At 39.7% G+C, this 23445-nt stretch overlaps 1 protein-coding gene and 1 pseudogene across 3 annotated transcripts in view; both read right to left on the bottom strand.

The window, feature by feature from the left end:
• Positions 1 to 23445, bottom strand: part of HS6ST3 (heparan sulfate 6-O-sulfotransferase 3) — a 650113-nt gene that overhangs the window by 329496 nt on the left and 297172 nt on the right. The gene's annotated exons all lie outside the window — the stretch shown is intronic.
• LOC118527962 (ubiquitin-ribosomal protein eS31 fusion protein pseudogene) lies at positions 3720 to 4255 on the bottom strand (annotated as a pseudogene).

The following is a 23445-nucleotide window of genomic DNA, read 5'->3' on the forward strand; positions in this document are numbered from 1 at the left end:
GTTTCCATTATAAACCCCAGCATTAACGAGTTTTAAACCAACCTTAAATCCAGGAGATCACTTGACTATGGATAAACAGTTCACTCTGGTTTACAATAAAGACAAAGTTATAAATTATCTAATCACTAAAATATTATTTCAAAAACAATACTAAATGTACTAAAAGTAGTCATTCAAGTTCAAACCTTATAAGCAATTAATTTCTTTTAAACTTCATCTATCAAGGGCTAGGGACACAAATGTATTGCCTACACAGCAGATATTCTGTATGTGTTTGATAGACTGATGTTCAAGCAACCCCCTTAAGGTGGGGAAAACATTATTTATAGAGCTAATACTTACTGGGGATCCTCTTATCCCGTTAAGATGTCTTGCTCTGTTTTACTTCATTCTAACATCATGCAAATGAATAAATTTTAAAGCAAAGTGGTCTTGGTTAATACACAGTGTTGAAAGCAAGTCAGACTGACAGACAAAAATGTAGAGGAGAAAGCTGAGTCCTCATCCATAAAGTAGGAAAAGGAGGAATTTATATCACCTATCCCTCACACCCATACACCGACACAGCTAATTCCTGAACTTCAATTTATTTCGGCATATCAAAGATATTGCATATGCCTCTGCTTGATTGGCCTGAGGGTAGACATCATATTGTTCAGAATTCAATAATATCATTCCTCAGTAATAAGACAAGTGGCAGAAATAAAACAAGAAGAGAACTAGATAATTAGCTACTAGACTCAAAGTCTAAAATGCTGGTGCTCCTGCTATTCCTACCACTGTCCTCAAGATATGAGGATTCTATTGCCCATAGTGACCCACAGTCAAACTGGCTGCAGACTTATCTTATCTTTTCTTTTTTTTTTTTTAAGATTTTATTTATTTATTTGACAGAGAGAGACACGGCGAAGAGAGGGAACACAAGCAGGGGGAGTGGGAGAGGGAGAAGCAGACTCCCGCCGAGCAGGGAGCCCGATGCGGGGCTCGATCCCAGGACCCTGGGACCATGACCTGAGCTGAGGCAGACGCTTAACCACTGAACCACCCAGGTGCCCCAGACTTATCTTTTCTAATGCAAAAGAGTCTCTCCATTCATTTAAAAAAAAAAAAAAAAAAACCCTAAATGTTTTAAGTTGTAAGAAGAAAGCCCTGATACTTCAGTAGATGACCATCCGAAAGAAGATGGAGCATCATACATAGCAGATTTTAGTGTTATAATCAATGCAACTTAAAAACATTGATCTGACACATATTTAGTATTATGAATAATCATTGTGCTGCATGGTAATTAGGGATAAATGCTAAGTCCTTCACACAAATGACAAAAATTAATGTTAGGTTTACACAGCAAAATCAGATTTTCATAGTACTACACTTTTCATTAAATTACCCCCAAAGTCACTGAGGGTTGCTGGAGTGGGGGGTGGGGTGGGAGGGATGGGGTGACTGGGTGATGGACACTGGGGAGGGTATGTGCTCTGGTAAGCGCTGTGAACTGTGCAAGACTGTTGAATCTCAGATCTGTACCTCTGAAACAAATAATGCAATATATGTTAAGAAAGAAAAAAAAGAAGAAGAAGAATGTAGCAGGAGGGGAAGAATGAAGGGGGGGAAATTGGAGGGGGAGAAGAACCATGAGAGACGATGGACTCTGAAAAACAAACTGAGGGTTCTAGTGGGGAGGGGGGTGGGAGGATGGGTTAGCCTGGTGATGGGTATTGGGGAGGGCACGTTCTGCATGGAGCACTGGGTGTTATGCACAAACAATGAATCATGGAACACTATATCTAAAACTAATGATGTAATGTATGGGGATTAACATAACAATAAAAAAAATTAAAAAAAAAAATTACCCCCAAAGTCAATGTCTGCTATCATATACAGTAGCTCTTGTACCCAGTAGCTCTGATTAAAAAGGCAAAGGTAGAGGTGCCTGGGTGGCTCAGTTGGTTAAGTGTCTGCCTTCAGCTCAGGGCATGATCCTGGGTCCTGGGATGGAGCCCCACCATAGGCTCCCTGCTCAGTGGGGAGCCTGCTTCTCCCTCTCCCTCTGCTTCCCCCAGGCCACTCGTGCTCTCTCTCTCATTCTCTAAAATAAATGAGTAAAATCTTAAAAAAAAAAGAATTTTTTTTTTTTAATTAAAAAAAAATTAAAAGGCAAAGGTATCAAATCTTAGCCTCCTGTGGCTGGTGAACACTTCCACCCTGCATCAACACAGACCTACTATGGTTTTCTTGGTGGCCCAGAGCTGAGGCATATTGACTTCCTAACACATGCCCTAATCTCCAGACTCTGATCCACAGACCCCACAGAAGGACCCAGTGTAACACATTCAATGCTTAACAGCATTTACTTGCCAAAGAGCCAACACTACAAGAGAGTAGACACCTTGAGCTCAGAAGGCTAAGGGTGAGCTAGTATGGAAGGAAGGGAGAAATGCTTCCCCTTTTCTATTACCTTCTCTCAAGGATCTTATACAATTCCTTACAATAATATCCAACAGGGCAAAATAGGGAGAGTAAAATTAAGGGAAGGAGTCCCAGAAAGGGGAGTACAGTTACCCTTATGACAGACACTGCTTTCTTTATCAACGTTTCAGTTAAGGCTGACTGAACTATAACCAGCAAAAGTTGGTCGAGAAATATTTAAATTTTCTAGACTACTCAGAGGTAGGAGTAAGAAGAAGTTTTATGTACCAGGGGTTCTGGGATGCAATCCTAGCTTCCTGTTGTTGATTTCCAGGTGTGTGATGACTTTGGCAGCCTTCCAAATGAGCAAAGTCACCAACAGTTAATGAGATGACTTGTGGCTGCAATAAAAATATACTAGAACCGGTTTTCTTCTACCTCCACGTACTGCTAAAAGAACGCTGCAGATAACGCTATTTGTGGAGAAGTGGCTTGAGGCAGAGCCCGGTCATTTTCACTCAGCAGCATTGAGAAACAAATCGCCACGGTGTTTCTGCACATCTTGTATCAGCTTTTGTTCTGCCCTCACTTTTCAGGAGTTTTTGTATGGCAAACAGTCCTAGAAGATCAAGATAGTGTCTCTCTCCAGGGCATGGGTTGGTCAGGTTACACACAGTCCGTTATAAAATACTGGGTTTCCTATACTTAGGGGTCCTCAGCTGTGCCACAGATCCACTGGATGCACAACATCTAGCTGGGCTATTCCTCATCACTCCCATGGGACTTGGGGATAAGGGGGAGAATAGGGAAGAAGGGGAACAAAAGCAAGCATGAAGCTCCCACCAACTGTGGTGCCATGAGTGAGTCTTTTGTCTGGGACCCAGGAGTCTTATGTCTTTTGCCAGCATCCAAACTGTGGCAGGCTAACTTGTTAGTTTGCAAGTAGAGTAAAATATCATTCCTTTAAGAGTAATCCCTGGAAGGGGACCCATGGGTGGCTCAGTCGGTTAAGCGTCTGCCTTCGGCTCAGGTCATGATCCCAGGGTCCTGGGATCAAGTGCCGCATTGGGCTCCCTGCTCCACGGGGAGCCTGCTTCTCCCTCTTCCTCTGCATCTCTCTCTCTGTCTCTCATGAATGGATAAATAAAAAAAAAAATCTTTAAAAAAAAAGAAAAGAGTAATCCCTGGAAGGATAAGACTATCCTCCCAGATAGCAGGGCAGAAAGTTGCTATGGATTCTGCATCTCCCTAGAAAAAAAATATAGGAATATGTCTTATCCCCATATAGGTAGTTCTTTTTGTTGTTGTTGTTAGTTCATGTCTTTTATTATTAACCCATATACAATTACTTGTCTTCTGGTTTGTTGAAGCAATAAGTCAGACAACATTTGCCACAATAACATCTGTCGAAGTAGCTAGCCATGAAAACTCCAGCACCACACTCATCTGAAGGGCACTCCCGATGAAGGCGACTGATTTTGCCATTCTCATTCACCTTATAGTATTTCAGGACGGCCAGTTTAACCTTCTTTCTCTTATGCTTATTCTTCTTGGGAGTGGTATAAGACTTCTTCCTTTTCTTAGCACCATCACGAAGTCTCAACACAAGATGAAGAGTGGACTCCTTTTGAATGTTGTAGTCAGACAAAGTACGTCCATCTTCCAGTTGCTTGCCAGCAAAGATCAGTCTCTGCTGATCAGGAGGAATTCCTTCCTTATTCTGAATCTTGGCCTTTACCTTTTCTATTGTATCCGAGGGTTCAACCTCGAGAGTGATGGTCTTCCCCGTAAGGGTTTTCACGAAAATCTGCATCTTGGCAGCGGTTCCACCGCAGATGGCGGATCCCCCATATAGGTAGTTCTGATGCCGAAAGACTAACTAGTCAGCTAGAAAAGAACTTTTTCAAGACCTTGGAGGCAGTCATATTGCCCCAAATAATCTAATAATTCCTTTTATTGTACATTAGAAAAATGTATATTATTTTAAGACATTAGATTCCTTTTTTGATTCCTGATAGAATTAGAAGAGCTCATAATTCAAATAAAATTAAGACACCTTCAGTAAACTAAGAAAATCTTAAAACTCATTTAAAAATAAAATTGTAATGACATTAAAAATCAAGTTTTTTATTTCCCCATATTAATTTCCTGGCTGCCCACAAAATATGAATATTAAGTTCAATCATTTTCCTATGACTGGTTTTTTTCAGTCTCTTGAAGTGAGAACGGGAAACCTTTATAATTCTCTGGAGTACGGAAAAATGTCTCCTTCAACACTTGGGTTTCTACTGCTCAGCTGTGTCATTTGGTTGGAGTACAAACTCAATGATATGGTTCCAAAAGATGGCTATTTACCCTCAAGTTCTGAGCCTCTATTAATTTCACAGGTTTACTATATAGATTCTGATGATGATTATGGTTCTCCTTGGTTAATTAACGCTCTGCAACATTTAATTTTGCATTACATAAATACCAGTAAAGAGAGTGAAAAATAAAACTAGATGCAAATTTTATGCTCATTGCAATGCACAAATTAGGCCATAGAAAAATCCCTGGCTGGATTCAGAGTTTTCTTGTGCCAGCCAGAGCCTAGAAAAAAATGTTAAATTATTTTTCACCAATTCAACAGAGGTAAAAATGATCACATAAAAACCAGACTAAACAGAAACAAGTCAATGAGGCTGCTACACATAAAGCTTTATACAAATGAAGCACTGTCAAAACATTTCAAAATGTCAGAAATTCGTTTAGAAAATTTACAGTCTCTTTAAAAAAAAACACTCCTAGTATAAATTTGCCTTTCTGTAAATTTAGTCCCAACCTCTCATTATCACAAAAATGTCAGTCTTCTCAATTTCTAGAACTGTATCTATAATATTAATTTGCAGAGTACCAGCAGTCTGCCAGTGTCATTTCCCAAAGGTGGCCTACTTGATCGGAGTGTTGGAAGAAGACAGCCTAATTCTTAGAAGGACAAAACTGTGCACAATAACAATCAACCCTGCACAAGACAGCTTTTCAAAATCATTTTTAGACATGCATAAATCAGAGATGCATTTGTGTTAGCTAATCACTACTAATGAAGCCTGAGCTGAGAATTCAAACTTCAATATCTAGCTAAAATTCTGAAGTGCAGCATCTAAATTAAACCAATACTATTGCTTGGAAAGCGAAGATGAGGCATTTTTTACATTTTCTAGACACTCAGGGCTGGATGATACGACCATAGACTCAGCAGAAGGAAACACAGGGGCGCCTGGGTGGCGCAGTCGTTAAGCGTCTGCCTTCAGCTCAGGTCACCATCCCAGGGTCCTGGGAGCAAGCCCCACATGGGCTCCCTGCTCGGAGGGAGGCCTGCTTCTCCCATTCCCACTCCCCCTGCTTGTGTTCCTGCTCTCGCTATCTCTGTCAAATAAAATCTTTAAAAAAAAAAAAAGAAACACGAGTGTGAAAAATGATCCTTTCTGATACTGGAAATTCACTATAAAAGCATACTTTCGCTTTTTGTTAAGGATGAAGTTATGTTACCTATGTGAACATCATTGAGGGTTTTGGTGTTTTTAATTGTAGAAAAATGGGTAATGTGACTGCCATCTATCCCTTCTTTTTTTCTCCTCTAATGTCAGGGGATTTTTTTAATATGTTGGAGGAAATAATGTCCTCTGAAACAAGAAAAAAAACAGAAATAAAATTACAAAAGTATAGCTGCAACCAGAGGAGACTAAATCTGCCTCCATAATATTGGTTGGTGTTTTGATGTGGCAAAAATTGGCTGTTGATTCCAGCGGGGGTCTTCACATGGGGGTTTGGAGAGTCCCCATTATGACTTCACAAGCCACAGCCTAGTGTTTGTCTAGCGCCAGTGCACCTGATACCCACCCAGACTGTTTTGCCAACAGCATAATTTCACCTCTTAGCAGAGAAGCCAAATGCTCTGTGACAGACTACAACTGCACTTTCAGCCACATCTACTTCATAATGAGCACATATAGTCACTGCCTCTCCCTCAGCAGAGAAAAATATGGCCTGCGCATCATTTTGTGTTCATCAGAAGCACCGTTCCTGAGGACAAGTTAGCCAGAAACCTCTGGGGCAATTTGTATGCTCAAGACAACCATCTCAACTTCCTGTGGGACTGGTAAATATTTATACTGAAGAATGAGAGATAGATGGCCGGTCTCCAGGGTATGGAAAAAATACTTGATAGTCATTCCAATCCAGCCAGGGGAAAAAAAAAAAAAAGCATAGAGGTAGGCGAACAGGGGTCTCTAGCCAACACAAAATGCTTAAAGACATCTTTACTAAAAATAAGCAGATCTCAACAATAATTCTATAGTCAACTTGGTGAGATATTTCACAAATATCAATGTTCTGTTGAGATCAATAGAGAAGTTTTTAAATAAGTCTCAAAACAAATCATAAAAGTTCCCATGGCAAATACCACTGGGAAAACGAGAAAGTAACAGTCCATCAAAAAGGCTCATAAAACTGATAAAAAGCCAATCGTACACCCCCTGAAAAAATGATTTTCTTCGAACCGACTCATTTATTAGAACCACCCATCTCTCGGAGACTGAGTTTCCTAGCAAAACACTTGCTTGAAGTCCGAGCAAGGCAGGCACCACTAGCGGAAGGACTGGTGGGGTCTCTGGGAGCAGAAGGCATAAGCATGGGGAAAGAACAGGAATAAAAATCACTTGCTAACCCGGGGCAGCTCCATTAAGGGTTTTAAAAAATCGAAGCTATATACCTGATCTGTGGTTTTCATAAGTCCAATTAGAGTTTTAGCAAGCAATATAATGTTAATGCATAACACCTTTTATCTGTAGAAAATTCTCACTTTCAAATTCTATGATCTCTTTCTATATGGGAGAAAGGCAACAAAAGCACCCAACATTTTTCAATGTCTTTGAACATGTTCCTAAGTAATAAGTCTACTGTGATAAATAGCTAGATAGCCCACTATACCTGCATTGTCTTTAGTAAAGAACATCTAGATCGGAACAGCCTTCTGAAGGATTAAACATAGGTAGGTACATAGGTAGGTAGGTAGGTAGATATAGGTCAATATATGCATACACATACACACACAGAAGTATAATCTTCTCAAGATAAATACATGTATATGTGTATGTAAAGAGATCTGTTTAGTAGTATTATTTGGTAACAATGGAGTCACTGTCCATGAGGTAGATTTAAGACTGAGTCACATGAGGCATCCTCTCTTACAGGAACTCTACAAGAACTGGAATCATGCAGACTTGTGGCAGAGACATAATTTTATTTCTCCAAGGTTGGCATGGTTGAGGTCATAAAGAACATTAGCAGTGTCTTCCTGGGATGGGAGAGAAGAGAGGACCCACTTTGGACAATAGTTCCTATTTAGCCCTCAACCAGTCTAAAGGTTTCCAGACTATAGCCATTCATTCCAAAAGTGGGGGTGGAGGGAGACATAAAATTATACCTCATCCAAACATTATGCTCAATCTATGTCTGCTAAAGTTCTAGGCATGACATATAAAGACGAAAAAACAAATATTCTCATAGTCTAATGGAGACAGGCAATTAAACTTAATTGCAATACAACCTAAGTGCTACATTAGAGCTACAGAAATAAAGAGGAAAGGCATTCTGCTAGAGAGGGTTTGGGCATTGGATGGGAAGGCTCCCCAGGAGGGGCTCTCTAGAGTTGAATCTAGAAAGTCAAGTGGATGGGGAGAAAGAGAAACTACAGGAGCATTAGATGAAGGGAAAAGGCACAGTGGCAAAAGAGAACATGATTCATTAGAAGCACAAGTGGTTTTGGGTGGATATGATTTCATTTCTTAGTATTTCTGAGGTACCACAATAGACATTGGAAATATCCAGAAGGGAAAAAAAAAAAGCTGTGTTCAGGAGACTGAAAGTTAAATCAGAGACAGAATGGAACAAGCACTGGGTGCCATTCTAAGATATTCTGGCCTTCCATGTAGGTGATTAAAAAAAAAAAAAAAAAAACTGATAACAACAGTAAATAAAAAATATAAAATTTAAAAAAAATTTTAAAAAACACTGAAAAATTTTAGGCGAGGGAAAAATACAATCCTAATTGCACTGGAAAGAGACATTTTGATGGCACATATGAAGATGATGACAACGGTTGATTATTTAAGGGCTACGTGGGATTCGTGGGTCTGTATAAGAAGCCTAGAATTTAAGACTAAAATGTTATGCTTCACGGGTTGGTTTTTAAAAGTAACCCAGAAGTTTTGTGCCAAGAGAGAAAACAAATTGCACAATCCTCAAGTTTTTAGATCAGAACTAAAGATTAAAGGATGCGGGCAGAGTAGTAGCCTGGCTTCACCCAGCTGCATTTACTGTACCAAGAAAAGCTACTTGAAGGGTCTCCTCGGTGGCAAAACCCTACTGCATCCTCAAGAGGAAGAGCACCACCTCTTCAGCCTCTATAGGATGGAAATGAAGTAAACACTTCTAGAGATAGTACACAAGGGTAGGCCTTCTGGGAGCTGAGAATCGAGATACAAAAGGGAAGAATGAAGGAGGAAGAAGGGTTGGAGGTAGCGACTGGCTTGGGACAGTTATGAATGGAGAGCACACAAGACAGCTGATACCCTGCCACGTCAGTGACCTCCACCTCCCGAAATGCTTCAGTGGGTAAAGTTGTTGAGTGAGACTAATGTAGATGTTGATGCTTTCCTGAGCGCCCTTATCTGGGAACCAGATATTGAGGGCTGTGGTGAGGAAATGGACAAGCTGGGAACACCTAGAAGAAAGGGTGTGGCAAGGAAGGAATTCCAGATTTCTGACTGGATAATAAGGCGGATGCTAGTCCCAGGAACCAAACTAAGGAAGGCAGAAGGACCACATTTGGAGGGCAAACTGCTTGCCTTTCTGGCCCTCAGTTTCTTCACGTTCGTGGAACGAGGGCATTGTCCTGGTGCAGCCTAACGTCCACGCCAGTGTTGGCTGTCTCTGAAAATAGGAATTCATCAAGAACATTCCATTTTCAACTAATGGATCTCACTCCCACAGCTCTCCTGGACCTATCAACATGCTTTCTCTTTTCCACTACCAAACCTGTGTCTGAATTCAGCAAAAAAAAAAAAAAAAAAAAAAAAAGAAGAAACTTCTGGAATAGGAATAATGAAGCCCAGTTCAAGGCCATTAGGGGTGCCAAGTATTCTTTTTTTAAGAGGGAGGTCACACCACAGACCTTGTCAATCATGTTCCCTTATCATTAATAAAGGGAGGAAAATACTCTCTTATAACCCCACACCAGTCTTCTCAGAGGTAGAGAATTCTTTCATTATTAAACAGTCACAGAAAAGCATACATATTTGAAGGTGTTACTGTTGGATAGGTCAATATGCACAATAAGATGCTGCTGACTAAATCCAGCCCCAGTTCACCGGTCTACGAAGAAATCCTACACATAAAAAAAAAAAAAGAATTAACTTACTTTGGAGCTCCTCTTTTATAAAAAGATATAGATATTAAGACTGACAGCCATCTGGCACAGATTCCATAAATAAAATATTTTTATTTCAAAAAGTTTAACATTACATTTTTTTTATTACTTCTACCAAAGTGGAATGGAGGAAAATATATAGTACAGTATACTCTCATGGGGCTTATTTGAAGTCTTTTCTGGTAATGTTTTGGTAATAATGGATTTTATTTGCTCTCTCAAGAAGGCATTTTAGGTTTAACAAACTATAATCTATAAGACTTCAAAGTACTTAAAAACAAACAAACATAAACGTTACCTATAAACGGACAAACATAGTTGGCTGTCATATACTCTGGTTTCCAATACCGATGTCAAGCATGCCTCTGACACACTTTTTGCCCAACTGATTGTTTTATTTCATAAAAAAAGTAAAACAGTGTTTTCTTCTTCAGTAAACACTGGGTGATATCTGGTTCAGTGCTTTTCAGCACAAAATTACGCCAAAGAAAGGCCAGTGTAATAGGTTTGACCTATTATTTTTACCTATTTCTTTCCAATTTCCACAACCTATTGTAGCATCCAGCATCTCTAATGCAGGGTAATTCATTTCTGATTCTACAATCGACCCCTAACTACACCGCGGTCATTCACTACATTTGATACCCCCATTTTTTTAAACAACTTCTCCTTACATTTAGATTATGCTGTAGTTTAGACGGGGTATAGTATGCTCTAAATCTTCTGATCTTCAAAGAATATGTTTACGAGCTTCGAGTGCAGTTTGAAAATGAGGGGGAAAAAAACCTCTAAAAATGCTGTTTCAGCAGATGCCATCCTCTCAGTCTATTTATAAGAAACTAGCAGATGAAACCTTGTCTCACATCACTATCCAGAGAGATGTCATATATAAATAGCACAGTCACTGTATCTGTTTTATATACCATATAATTGTATACTTGATCATGTTCAAATCCTTCTATTGCCTATAAAAAGGTGAATTCCACTAAATAGATTCCTACATAAGAAACCCTATCATCTAGGGATCACACTGAACCCAGAAAGCATCGTGTAAAATGTCAATTACATACACACCCATTTGTGTTCTATATGAAAATAAAAATTTCAAGATTTTAGTCTTAAGAAATTAAGATGAATCACTTCATTATTGGGCTATTCTTGATGTTCAAATCGCTCAGCTCACAAAAACAAGAGTGAGACCTCAATGCTTTCAGTCAATTTTCATTAAACAGGCAATGTCCATTAGTGGGGAGTCTTCATTATAATAAAACTTCCTTTTTTGCTTTTTCCCACACCAGGACCCATTGCAGAATAACTGGTTAGTGCTTTGAAATCCACATGCTGTGTGATACAGGCTCTGGTCATTTCCAAGAAGCCATAAGGACTAACTGCTTCAAATTATATAGTGCTCCCCTTTATACACCCCAACCCTGTGTACCCACTGCATTAGGTAATTTGGTTTTAAATTTTGATCAAAGTGATTTGATTTAAAAAGCAAGTAGTCCAGGAGCATCTAAAGTAAAAAGAAGCTCCTGCCCCACATTCCATACTTTTCTCCACCTCTCTCTTCAGCTTCTTCCAGCAGTAAATGAAAACCAATAATACGGGAATAATAACAGTGCAAGCAGTTCAGAGTAAGGGGTAAATGAGTTTATACATAGAAATACTTGAAGCAGTGTCAGGAGCATGGTATCTACTATATAAGTGTAATGTTGTGGTGATCATTACTTTTACATTATCAGGACCAACAATATCAAGAAATATAAGTTATATTCTGTCCTATAACTAGGATTAATTCCTTGCCTACAGATCAACTCCAGAAATTGAACACTTTTTAGGAAAGGACACTTATTAGAACCATGGGGAGGAGGCACCTAGGTGGCTCAGTCGGTTAAGTGTCTGGCTTCAGTTCAAGTCATGATCCCAGGGTCCAGGGATCAAGTCTCACATCGGGCTCCCTGCTCAGTGGGGAGTCTGCAGCTCCCCCTGCTTGTGCTCTCTCTCTCTCTCTCTCTTCCTTCCTCTCTCTCTCAAAATAAATAAAATCTTTGAGAAAAAAAAAAGAACCATGGGGAAACTATTTACTTCTCCATTCCAACAGCATACCTATTATGACCCAGACACTCTTCTAGAAACTGGAGATAGAGTGGTGAATCAGACTAACACAGTGCTTACGTTCTAGTAAGAACAATAAATAAGCCAACAAATAAACAATACAATCTTAAATAGAAACTGGTATTATGGTTCCCCTATTGTGCCCTGTGACTTTTGAAGAAAAACAAAGAATGATTCCTTTTTAACAGTCTATGATTGCTCAAAATCTGCTGACATTTTAGTGTGCTTCACATTTACATAATGCTTCCTTGTATTGGTTTCCTTTCTTTGTTCTTGTTGGATGTATAATTTCTCACCTTGTCCCTAATATCATCCAATTTACCCATTCTTTCTGTTGATTGAAAATTTTTCCATTTTCTCAAAGCCCAATTATGTCCTAGTCTAACTTGGGCTGGTTGTTTCATATTTGAACCATGATTTTCTCATAAAATTTTTTTTTAGAATTTCAAATTTAATTTTATGGTCTATTTCTTATTATATTCTCAAATATTTTTCTTACTGTTCATTGTACTCTCTAGTATATTGAATCCATTGTTTTCCCAGAACCGCCCTCCTTGAGATCTTCTTTTCTCTTCTCCCATCTGATCTCCCAGGGTGTGCTACAGAAATGTCATCCTTTAATTTTTTCACCTCCCTTGGATGCATTGCTTTTTGAAACCCACAACTTTTTTTAAAAAAGATTTTATTTGGGGGGGGGGAGCAGAAGGAGAGGGAGAGAGAGAGAATCTCTAGCATGGAGCCTGACAAGGGGCTCGATCCCATGACCCTGAAATCATGACGTGAGCCAAAATCAAGAGTCGGATCTCAACCAACTGAGCCACCCAGGTGCCCCCAAACCCATACCTTTTAAAAAAAGTCTCACCTTCTTTTTGCTGATGTGCATCATCAAGTAACTTCCTAAGAGTACATGTCTGAAAACGACTTCATCCTGGCTTCCTGATTGATAATTTATCAGAATATAGAATTTTGACCAAAAATCTTTTCTTTCAGATTTGAAAGTCAATGTTCCATTGACTTCTAGGATCCAGTGTGCTAATGAGCAGTGCGAGGAAAATTGGATATGTTTTCTTTTAGGTAATAAGTTTAATTCTCTCTGTTAACCTTGATGCCTAAAATTTTTAAATGGCATTGTTCCTCTGCTCAGCCCTATTTGCAATGTGAAAATCTGTGACAAGCTTTAACTCTGGAAACTTTCTTATATTATACGAAATTGATTCCCATCAATTATTTTTCCTGAAATTCTTCTTAGTTGAACACTGGATATTTCAGATTGAATTCTATGTCCCTTACCTTTATCTCATGTTTCTTGTCTTTTTATTCTCTATTCTTACAGGCCTCCTAAAATTTAACTTCCAAATCTCCTAATGTATTTTGTATATTAATAATATGTATATTTTTTATTTTCAGGAGCTCTTTCGCATTCTCTGATTATTCACTTTCACAGTATATTCTTCCTTTTATGGATGTAACATCTTAAATCTCTGTGAGGAGACCAATTGTAACTTTTTCATTTTCCATGTGTTCTGAACTCTAAATTACCTGCTTCCTGTAGGGTCTGTTTTCTTATATTTTTTGTAGGTCTTTCTCTAATTTGAAGACCTTATCAGCTATCTTGTGCTTCTCTGTTGTTCATTTATAATAATAATGGGGCCTCTGTGTTCATGGGTAAGACTCGCCAACTGGAAAACTCCACTTTAGGGTGAGCCTGTGAATAGCAGTCACTGAGCCAACGGCTCCCCAAGTCCTACCACATGGAAAGCTTTATTTTGTGGCAAAACCACCCCTCCATTTGTTTTCTGAGTTATCTCCCTCCCAAAAAAAGTGTGTTCAATTTTTTGTTAAGTTCACTCTCTATTTTTCATCTACCTAGTAATAAGCTTGGAGAAAAGGGGGTGGCGGTGAAGGGATTAATTAATCTACTTAATGGTCCCTGTTTGTGGCTCCATTGCTCATTTCCAACCCCTTCTTCTGATGGCCTCTAAGGCTATAGTCTTGCTAAGTTTCTTTAGTTCAAGCCACCGCAGCTTCCACTGCTCTAGAGGCCACATATATCATATTTCAAACCAGAAAAGGCCTCAGAATTCTGAACCACCCGGCCATACAGATGCTTTCTTAAGATTCTCGAGAAGCTTCATTAGCATCACCCAGCTACAGGCAGCACTGGTCTGAAACACTTGTAAGGTCTTTCAATGGAGTCAATACATTTTTATTGAAGTGCCATTCATGGTAAGCCGACTCCTCTGCTTAAGAAATGTGAATAACATTAGAGTGCCCAAGGAGCCCACTAGGAGCTAACACGGGTCAAACAGGAGCCAAATTAGAAAAAGAGAGAGAGGAAAGAAAACACAAGACTAGAAGTTAGGAGATCTGGATGTGGATCCTCGTTTCATCTCTAATCAGCTATGAGACCTTAAATAAGTTGATTCACCTTTCTGGACCTTATCTGTAAAATAAGAACTTCATATGAGAATAAACAGCTTAATGAAATCCTAAATCACGGTCTGAGATTTTTGTCAGAATATGGTTAAAATTTATGTATATATTAAACCTACAAAATGCTCTTGTTTTATATACCAACAGTGGAGGAGGAAAGAAATCAAATTGTTATACAACGAATGGAGTGTATTGAGACAGAAGAAGCAGCTGGAACTGAAAACAGACATCAGTCCCTTGACACAGTGGAATATATACTTGATGAATGAACAAGTGGCAAGAAATATATATTTAGAGCAGTGAAACTCTTAAAAGATGAATGTTGCTGACATTTGTAAAGAGTAAAAAGTCATGACATCATAACAGAGTGTACCCCGGCGAGTTCACTGTTAAAAGTGTTACTCCTCCCAAAGACAGGTTGGAGATTTTCAATAACATTTGTCTGTGCCTCAGACCGTCAAAGGAATTTATTGTGCATTTACACAAGCAAGAAAGAAAAATTAGAAGAGAGACCAAGCCTCATACTTTTTAACATGAGAAGTATCCCCAGCAGAGTTACTGGGGAAACAAAAGTTCCCCTTAAATAATTCAAGGGTCTTTTCATCAGCTGTATCAAACTGTCAATAGCAGTTCTCTGTTCCCTGGCATATCATGAACTGACTACAGCAAGAAAGATACCAAACAAAAGAAGGCAAAGGCTTCATCTAGCATAATAAATCTCTTTGCATTCAGACATTCTCTTCATTTCAGAAAACAAATGTTGATAGTTCCTACCAACACTATTTCTGGTGGTTTCCACCTCAAACAGTCATGAGGAATCAGAATTGTCAAATCTGGGGCGCATGGGTGGTGCTGTCAGTTAAGCGACTGACTCATGGTTTCAGCTCAGGTCATGATCTCAGGGTTGTGAGATTGAGTCCCACTCAGTGTGGGGTCAGCTTGAGATTCTCTCTCCCTCTCCCTCTGCCTCTCCCGCTCATGCACTCTCTCTCTCTCTCTCTCCCAAGTAAATAAATAAATCGTAGGGGGAAAGTATGGTCAAATCCTCTTAATTTAATTCTATAATTAAGCATCCTCATGTGTTCAGTAGTACATAAGCCCATCTGGGATGGGGGCAAAGCAGAGATGGTTGGGAAGGATGGAAGTGAGAGAAGTGATAGCACTTTCCCTGCATCCAGGAAATAGAAAATTCCTTTAAGACAAGGAAGACAAAATATTGAAGAGGCTAAATAATGAAAACAGCTGATAATGGCATTCACCAACGAGGAAGCAACCTCGGTGAATTACATGAACAGCAAGGAACTGCAGATAGAGAGGGAAGGGATCAGTGTAGACTGGGGGAATCAGGATGATCTCCAGGAAGGAGGGAAAATTAAGGTCATGCAGAATGGGCCAGATTTAGAAATGTGTGACGGAGTGAGAAGGAATCTTGAGTTGGTAAACTCAGCACTTGACTAGCATTCAACAAACCAAACTAAGAATAGGTTAGTAAAGGGACAAAGATGGAATGAACCACAGGTGTCGTAAGTGGTTTGAGGGACATTCTGATGACATATTTGGTAACTACCATGGCCTTCTAGACCACTGCCCTGAGGTCTATCTCCACAGTACATCTGTGAGGATAATAGGAAGGGACAAAAGTGGTAAAGAAAAGAAGGCCTTTATTACCCCCCTTTAATATTCTCCACTTGGACCTCTATCAATAAATATATTTGAGTATTTGCTTTTGCTACAAGTTTGTATGAGTCTGCTCAGGCTGCCACAACAAAATAGGACAGACTGGGGGCTTACACTACAGAAACTTATTTTGTCACAGTTCTGGGGGTTGGAAGTCCAAAATCAACTTATGTGCACCCTGGTTTCTCCTGAGGCTTCTCTCCTTGGCTTGCAGATGGCTGCCTTCTTGCTGTGTCCTCAGATGGTCCTTCCTCTGTGCACATATCTGTCGTATCCCTGTGTGTGTCCAAATGTCCTCTTCATAGAAGGACACCAGTCTGATGGAATTAAGACCCACCCTAGAGGCTCATTTTGCCTTCATAAGCTCTTTAAAGATCCTATCTCCAAATATGTCACATTCTAAGGTACTGGGGGTGATGGCTCCAACATATGAATTTAAGGAAAAATAACTCAGCCAATAATATGTATTTTGTGTTTTTTAATCATAAGAGAATGACACTGAAAACTACATACAGTAAACACAACATGATATAGTGGACATTGTTGTAAATGTGAAATGTGATTTAAAAATAAGATTTAGGGGCACCTGGGTGACTGAGTAGGTTAAGCGTCTGCCTTCGGCTCAGGTCATGACCCCAGGGTCCTGGGATTGAGCCCTGAATCAAGCTCCCTGCTCATGGGGAGCCTGCTTCTCCCTCTCCTCCCCACTCATGCTCTCTCTCTCTCTCCCTCTCACTCTCTCTCCCTCTCTTTCTCTCTCTCCATCTCTTTCTCTCAAATAAATAAATAAAAGCTTTAAGAAAATAAAAAATTAAAATACAGACTTATATAAAAGTACAAATAAATACATTACAATTTGAACAATTAAACTCCAAAATCTTGCAAGACAGGGGAGTCACAAATTTAGACCAGGAGATGATACTATCAACCTTCTACTTCCCTTCCACTGAAATGATCAAATATCTCAAAAGATAATTTGGTGGTAAGGCTTTTTGATAAAAACAAAGAACTTTGTCCTAGAGAAATGTAAAGCAGAGTAATGTAGTAGAAAGAGCCATGGATTAGGATTTGGGTGTTCTGGATTCTAGCTTGAGGCAGAAGAAGAGGTATCCAAAGAGACTGAGGAAAGAGGAATTAGGAAAGAACACTGTAGCAGCCAAAGAGATTCAAGATTGGAAGAAGAGGTAAACCCAGAGCCCCCTGCTGTGAACAGATCAGCCAAACAAGGCCTGAGAAGACACTTCAGAGTTCACTCCACCTTCACAAGAGCAATGCCAGAGAAGTTGAGACAGTTAAAGACAGATTTAGTGGATCGGGAAATGAATGAGAAATAAAGTGTAGAGAATTCGTGATTTTTTTAAGTCTGACCACTGGAGAATTTCATGGTGGCTTAGGGGAAGACCAAACAAAGGAAGTTTTCCTTCCTCCTTTTCTTTTTCTTCTCTCTCTCTCTCTTTTGTGATAAAACTAGAGCTTGTTTACAGGTTTAAAGAAAGAACCCTGCTTAGAAGTAGGGCTGAGGGAACTAGGGAATGAGGGAATTCTCCAATGGTTCCCTTAAGCAATGTCTGAGAAACCCCTAGCACTGTGTTTGTCACTCCCTGTCCTCAAGGGGTTCTAGATTAGTGGGGATAGAGACAGTTACCCTAAGTTATTTGTTTTCATGGCTGTATGTCCGACTGAAGAGGACCCACAAGGAAAGGAGCACTGATGTGTCCTCAGGAGTCTGAGAAGGCCTTTCCTTTCAAAGAAGGAAAGTTGGAGCTGAGGCTTGCAGGATGGGCAGTGTGTCAGGTTAACAGGAGAGATGAGGCATTTCATGTAGAAGCGTCTAAGCAAACCCAGAATCATGAAGAATACAGATAGACTCCAGAGAGAAGTTCACCTAGAAAAGGAATGAGACACTTCCATAATTCATAGAAGAAAAAACAGAAAACATGGAAAACAATATGATCAAGTTTGGGGAAAATGGAGGGGAATGAGAGGACGTTATGGCTAAGGGACCCCATTTTTGCCATTTTCTTCTTAAACCACATGAGCTATTGGTCAAATATAACCATTCACATTGTGTATGTTCACTTTTAAAACTGCCAAAGTGCTTGAAGGGGTAGTTTAGCATCAAGTACTGAAGAAAGGAAATAAGAGGGTAGGTTTGAGAATTTAACCAAGAGAGAAAGGCAAAAAATTCAAATCAGGCAGACAACAGGGGTGCTGTCCATCAAGACAAACAGCTCAGTTGTAGGTAAAAACAGGTATTATTTGATCAAACAAGAAGGCATCAAAACGAGAATTATTTCAATTAACCTCCTCATAATTAATGATGAGAATTAGTCAAGGCATAAACAATCTCACAAGAGATATTAAACATGAACCAAAAATACTGGTGTACAAATTGGAGTATGAGAAGTACATGTGTAGTCCTCATAAAGACAATCAAAGTAGAGTTAATCCTATCTAGGGATCAGATCACCTCCCAAAAAGCAAACAAAAACAAAACAAGAGAACTCCAGAGAAAGTGTGAGAAGCCTGGGGAGAAAATCATGGATTTCTGTAGAGCTGGTAAGGTCAAGACCTGGCAAGATTAGAGGAAAGCCACCAGCAACAAAAAGGGATTGTGATATGGATGCATCTGTAACACGCCTGGCACCCTTCAGAACAGTCTTCAAGGCTGTGAACCTTACCTGTATTAGGAAGTCAATCAGTCATCTGACTGGAGAGCAAGGGTGCTTGAGAAAGCCGTCTGGAAACCTAAGCCCAAGGCTGAGGCGGCCACTGCTCAAGGAAGGCAGAGAGCTGAGGCAATCAGGTGATAATTAAGGTTGACATGCAGCAAAATAAGAAGAAAACACCTGGGGGCGCCTGGGTGGCTCAGTTGGTTAAGCGACTGCCTTCGGCTCAGGTCATGATCCTGGAGTCCCTGGATCGAGTCCCGCATCGGGCTCCCTGCTCGGCAGGGAGCCTGCTTCACCCTCTGACCCTCCCCCCTCTCATGTGCTCTCTCTCTCTCTCTCTCATTCTCTCTGTCTTAAATAAATAAATAAAATCTTTAAAAAAAAAAAAAAAAAAAAAAAAAAGAAGAAAACACCTGGGTGGTGTATTAGTTTGCTAGAGCTGCCATACTAAGTCCCCCAGTCTGAGTAGCTTAAACAATAAAAATTTACTTTCCCACACTTGCAGAGGTGGAAAGGCCAAGTTCAAGGTGTTGGTAGGGTTGGTTTCTTCTGAGACCTCTCTCCGTGGCTTTGCAGATGGATACCTTCAACCTGTACCTTCACGTCCTCTTCCCTCTGTGGATGTCTGTGTGTTCAAATTTTCCCTTCTTTCAAGGACACCAGTCATATTGGATTAGGGCTCACCATAATGACTTCATTTAAATTTAATCACTTCTTTAAAGACTATCTTCGAATACAGTCATGCTCTGAAGCACTTGACTTAGAACTTCAACATATGACTTGGGAGGGGAAGGAATGACGCAGCCCATAACCGTTGGAAATCATAGGATTCTTTGAAAAATTCACCAGGTAATCTTTCTGGTCAAAATGTAGTCATAGGCATACTTGCCTAGCCTTGAAAAATACAGCAGTATTCAGATGACCTTCTCCACCCTATAAAGATATCACCCTCGCTCAGTCGAGGACCCAGAACACTAAGTACAACTTTTGTTATAGGCTCTTCTTTATCAGAGCTGAGACCTTTACTATTATCCAATCATTTTACCTCAAATAAAAACACAGAACAGAAAATCAGTGGAAGATGCTTTTAAAAAAAAAGAACAAATTTAAATAATCTACGGCTTTGGCTAGTTCCCAGCTTCATTTTTCTTACTATTTATTAGCTAAATAAGCCTACTTAGGATTTAAAGTCAAAAAGAGGAGGGAAAATTGCCATGTTCTCTCCACTTACGATTTTCAATATGTTAAAAAGAGCTTAAAGACTTTTTATTTTATACAATTGCCCATAATTGTCTTTGTAGTTTCATTGGTATTAATTTCATATAGCTCATTTAGAATGTCAAAGCACATATGCAACATAGTAATAAAGTCATTATTACTGCATAGAGATATAATTATAAGTAATTTTGATTCTCTCATTTTTGTCCTCTCACTTTCTTCTCATTTCTGCCCACATTTTATAAGAAAGAAGATGAGTTTGCTGACCTTTTGTGAAAGAACATCTACCATGAAAAAACTGATGATTTCATCCTGATTGAGGCCTGGAAAACTTTTATTTTCTAGCTCCATTAGCTTTTTCAGAATAACTCTGATTATAATATTACTGCATTACAAATAAACTTTTAAATTCAGAAGAGAAGGCTAATGCTACAAAACAGTAAATAATTCAAATAATATGGAGTCCCTTTTAGCCAATGAACCATAATTCAGTATAATGCATTTTTTCCTTTATTAACAATATACTAGAGAAGATATTATTTAAAAGGAAAGAACAGAGGGATAAGAGGAAAAATAAAATTTCTCATTTTTTGTTAAAGATGAGATGACATACATCATTAAATATAATACAATGAAGTTTCTCAGAATTAGGTCAGCAATTTAAAATATGTAGTAAATGTAATCTATGCCCACTAAGGCAGTTTGCATATTTCTATAGGCTTCATTAGCCACAATTTTGAAGGACTTTGTGAATCTATTAATTCTTACATAAGAGAGCACAGTATTAGGCCCAAGGTAGGGATAAGGTAGGGTATCGTTTTGGGAAATGTTTACGTTCCAAATGTAAAGGAAAAAAAGGCAAAACAAAATAGAAGATCCTATTTTTAGGCCATGTGCTGGGGAGGGGGTAGACTAACACCCCCTTCTGGGTAGCAGAACTAGAACCTGGAATCTTCAGAGGTGAAAAAGCCTAATAATTTCAAAACATGTACCATGGAGGGATGAAGTGGGATGAGTGACATGTACTTAGTGCTGACCACGCCTTTGTTCTGGGAAAGACACAAGTGTCGACCACTGAGTTATGCAAATATAAAACAAAGAGCACATTGTACAGTGGAAAGTTTGAGAAGCTAGAGCTTTGAGGAACTAAGTTGGTCTGCGAGAGATGATTATGTAATAGGCAAGATTTGCATCTCTGAACATGATCTTCTAATTGGAGAAAATTGCGTGCCAACCATTGCTCGTTCTTGTGGGCAAGTGTATGTTTTATTAAAGCTGTCTGCTCATAGGTAAGCAAAGCCTGAAAACATTCAGATGACAGAAGATCTTTGAAAAAGAACTAGACCAGGCTTGACAAAGCTTAGCCTACAAGTCCAACCCAGGGTGGTGTATAAAAATGAAATCCACAGACACCCAGAAATGTCTAAATTAAAGGATCTGTCTTTTGTCCTTGTAATTTAGAAGGGAGAACACATGAGAAAGAGGTGTAGTATTTTAAGACTACAGCTTTCTAGAGAGTGACTGTGTTTTTGGGGAAAAGTTAAAGCCAGCCCTATGAATAGAGGGTAGGATCTAAAGGAACCGGACATTCTCACTCTCAGTCACCTTGGAGACTTAGACAGCAAGACCTGGAGGGTGGGACTAAGCTGGGAAGAGGAAAATTCTCTTGATATTGTTTTCTTAGGCCTGGACCCGAAGGAATCTATCTCAAGGGCAGACATAAAGAGTGGAGGAAATATGCCTCTGAAAGATGCAAATGGGCAGCGGAGTGCTGGCAAAAGCACAACCTCTGGTCAAGCAGGGAAACCTTATTTGCCTGAGCAGGGAAGCAGCTCAGCTGGAAAGGCTGAAGAAGGCTCTAACCTACGAGCGGAGCCAGAGTTAGTGGCCAATGGCAATTGGTCTGGGTAGTGCATCCCCCCCAGGCCATCTCTGAGCTTGTGCTGTAGGTAATAACTGCAAGTCCGAGGTGGTAAAGAGAAGAGCAGGGCCTTCTGGGACTAGCACAGAGTGCAAGGAGAGCTCAGCAGGAGCCCAGGTGCACCACAAGCAGATACTTGGGGTGGAGGCTGCCATCACGGCAACGGTGAAGACCATGGTCCCAGGAGAACCTGAAGTCAGCTGTCTGCAGTGGGGCAAAAGGCCAGCCAGGGCCCAGTCTGCCATCAGAAGTTCTCAGACGCACTGTCCTGGAAACAATATTAGCCAAAGGAGGTGACCTTGAAGAACCCAGAAGGGAGAGAGTTCACCTAGCAGCTGGATTTGAATTTAACTTCAATGTGACACCCTTTGTATTCCCCATGCTGGTGAGACCCAGGAGACATCTGCATTCCATTTAAAATAAACTCCTCTGAAGCCAGAAATTAGGGTTATCCTAATTTCATAGATGGGAAATTTAAAGACTGTGAGATTTCCTCAAACTAAAAAGGGTAATACCCCAAATTAGAGCCCAAAGCCGCTCACATTCACAGCGACACGAAGACACCGGCAGCAGTGTTGTCTCAGAGAGAGAGAGGGCATACCCAGCAGGCACACCGCATCCAATTGCCGAAGCATGGTGATCAACGTCAATTTGGATTCTATGAATGAGCCCCGAGATTTTACCCTGCCTTTCTGTCAGGGTTTATTATCTGTTAAGGGGTTTAAATTGACAATAGAAAAATATTTCTGTGAAATCCGGTAATACACAGTGGTTAACCATAGCCAAATTTTATAAACTATGATTTGTCAAATAATTCGTGCTTTTCCCCAAACACAAGCCCTGCATTATTCTGACAGCAAAAAGAGTCTACCTAGTCCCTATAATTTTCCACTGAACCTACAGCATATCTCTGCTTTATCTGGATTCTTAGAGGGTTAGGAATTTCAGCCCCCAAACCACTTTGTGATAGAAAATGTAAAGTCTTCGAGCTAAAGAGGACTGGAAATACCATTTCCCTGGGCTTCAAATGGTACCATATATACCAGTTCAGGATGAGCAGAGAACAATGTACTCTTTAGACACATCTAAGAAATGAAATTTTACAGGAGAGTAAGTAACAACCTAATTAACAATTATTGAGTGGCAAGCTCCCATCTCAACCTGCTCAACTGACATCAGTAACTCTGCTAAAATGGCTTCCGGTAGCTCATTTAGTCCTTAAAAATAATGAGGCCGGTAGTGTTATCATAGGGGTTAAGTTCATCGTCCAAGTTCACACAGCTGAATGGTAGAATTGGTATTTAAAACCAACGTATCTACCTCCGCCATTGCTGTTCTTTTTACAGTATCATGTTTCTCCCATCTGTAACCTTTCTGGTATTTAGCCATTGTTTCCGTCAGGAAATTTTTATCCTATTCTAAACCTCATTCATTTAAGCCTGTTTACTTGAAATCTGTTCTTGTAAAGTTTTGAAACAGCTGGTCACTGTCCTCGGTTTAAGAACTCCCTCACATACAGTACTTGGAGATAA

This window comes from Halichoerus grypus, chromosome 4, assembly GCF_964656455.1.
Source record: "Halichoerus grypus chromosome 4, mHalGry1.hap1.1, whole genome shotgun sequence".
Classification (NCBI taxonomy): Eukaryota; Metazoa; Chordata; class Mammalia; order Carnivora; family Phocidae; genus Halichoerus; species Halichoerus grypus.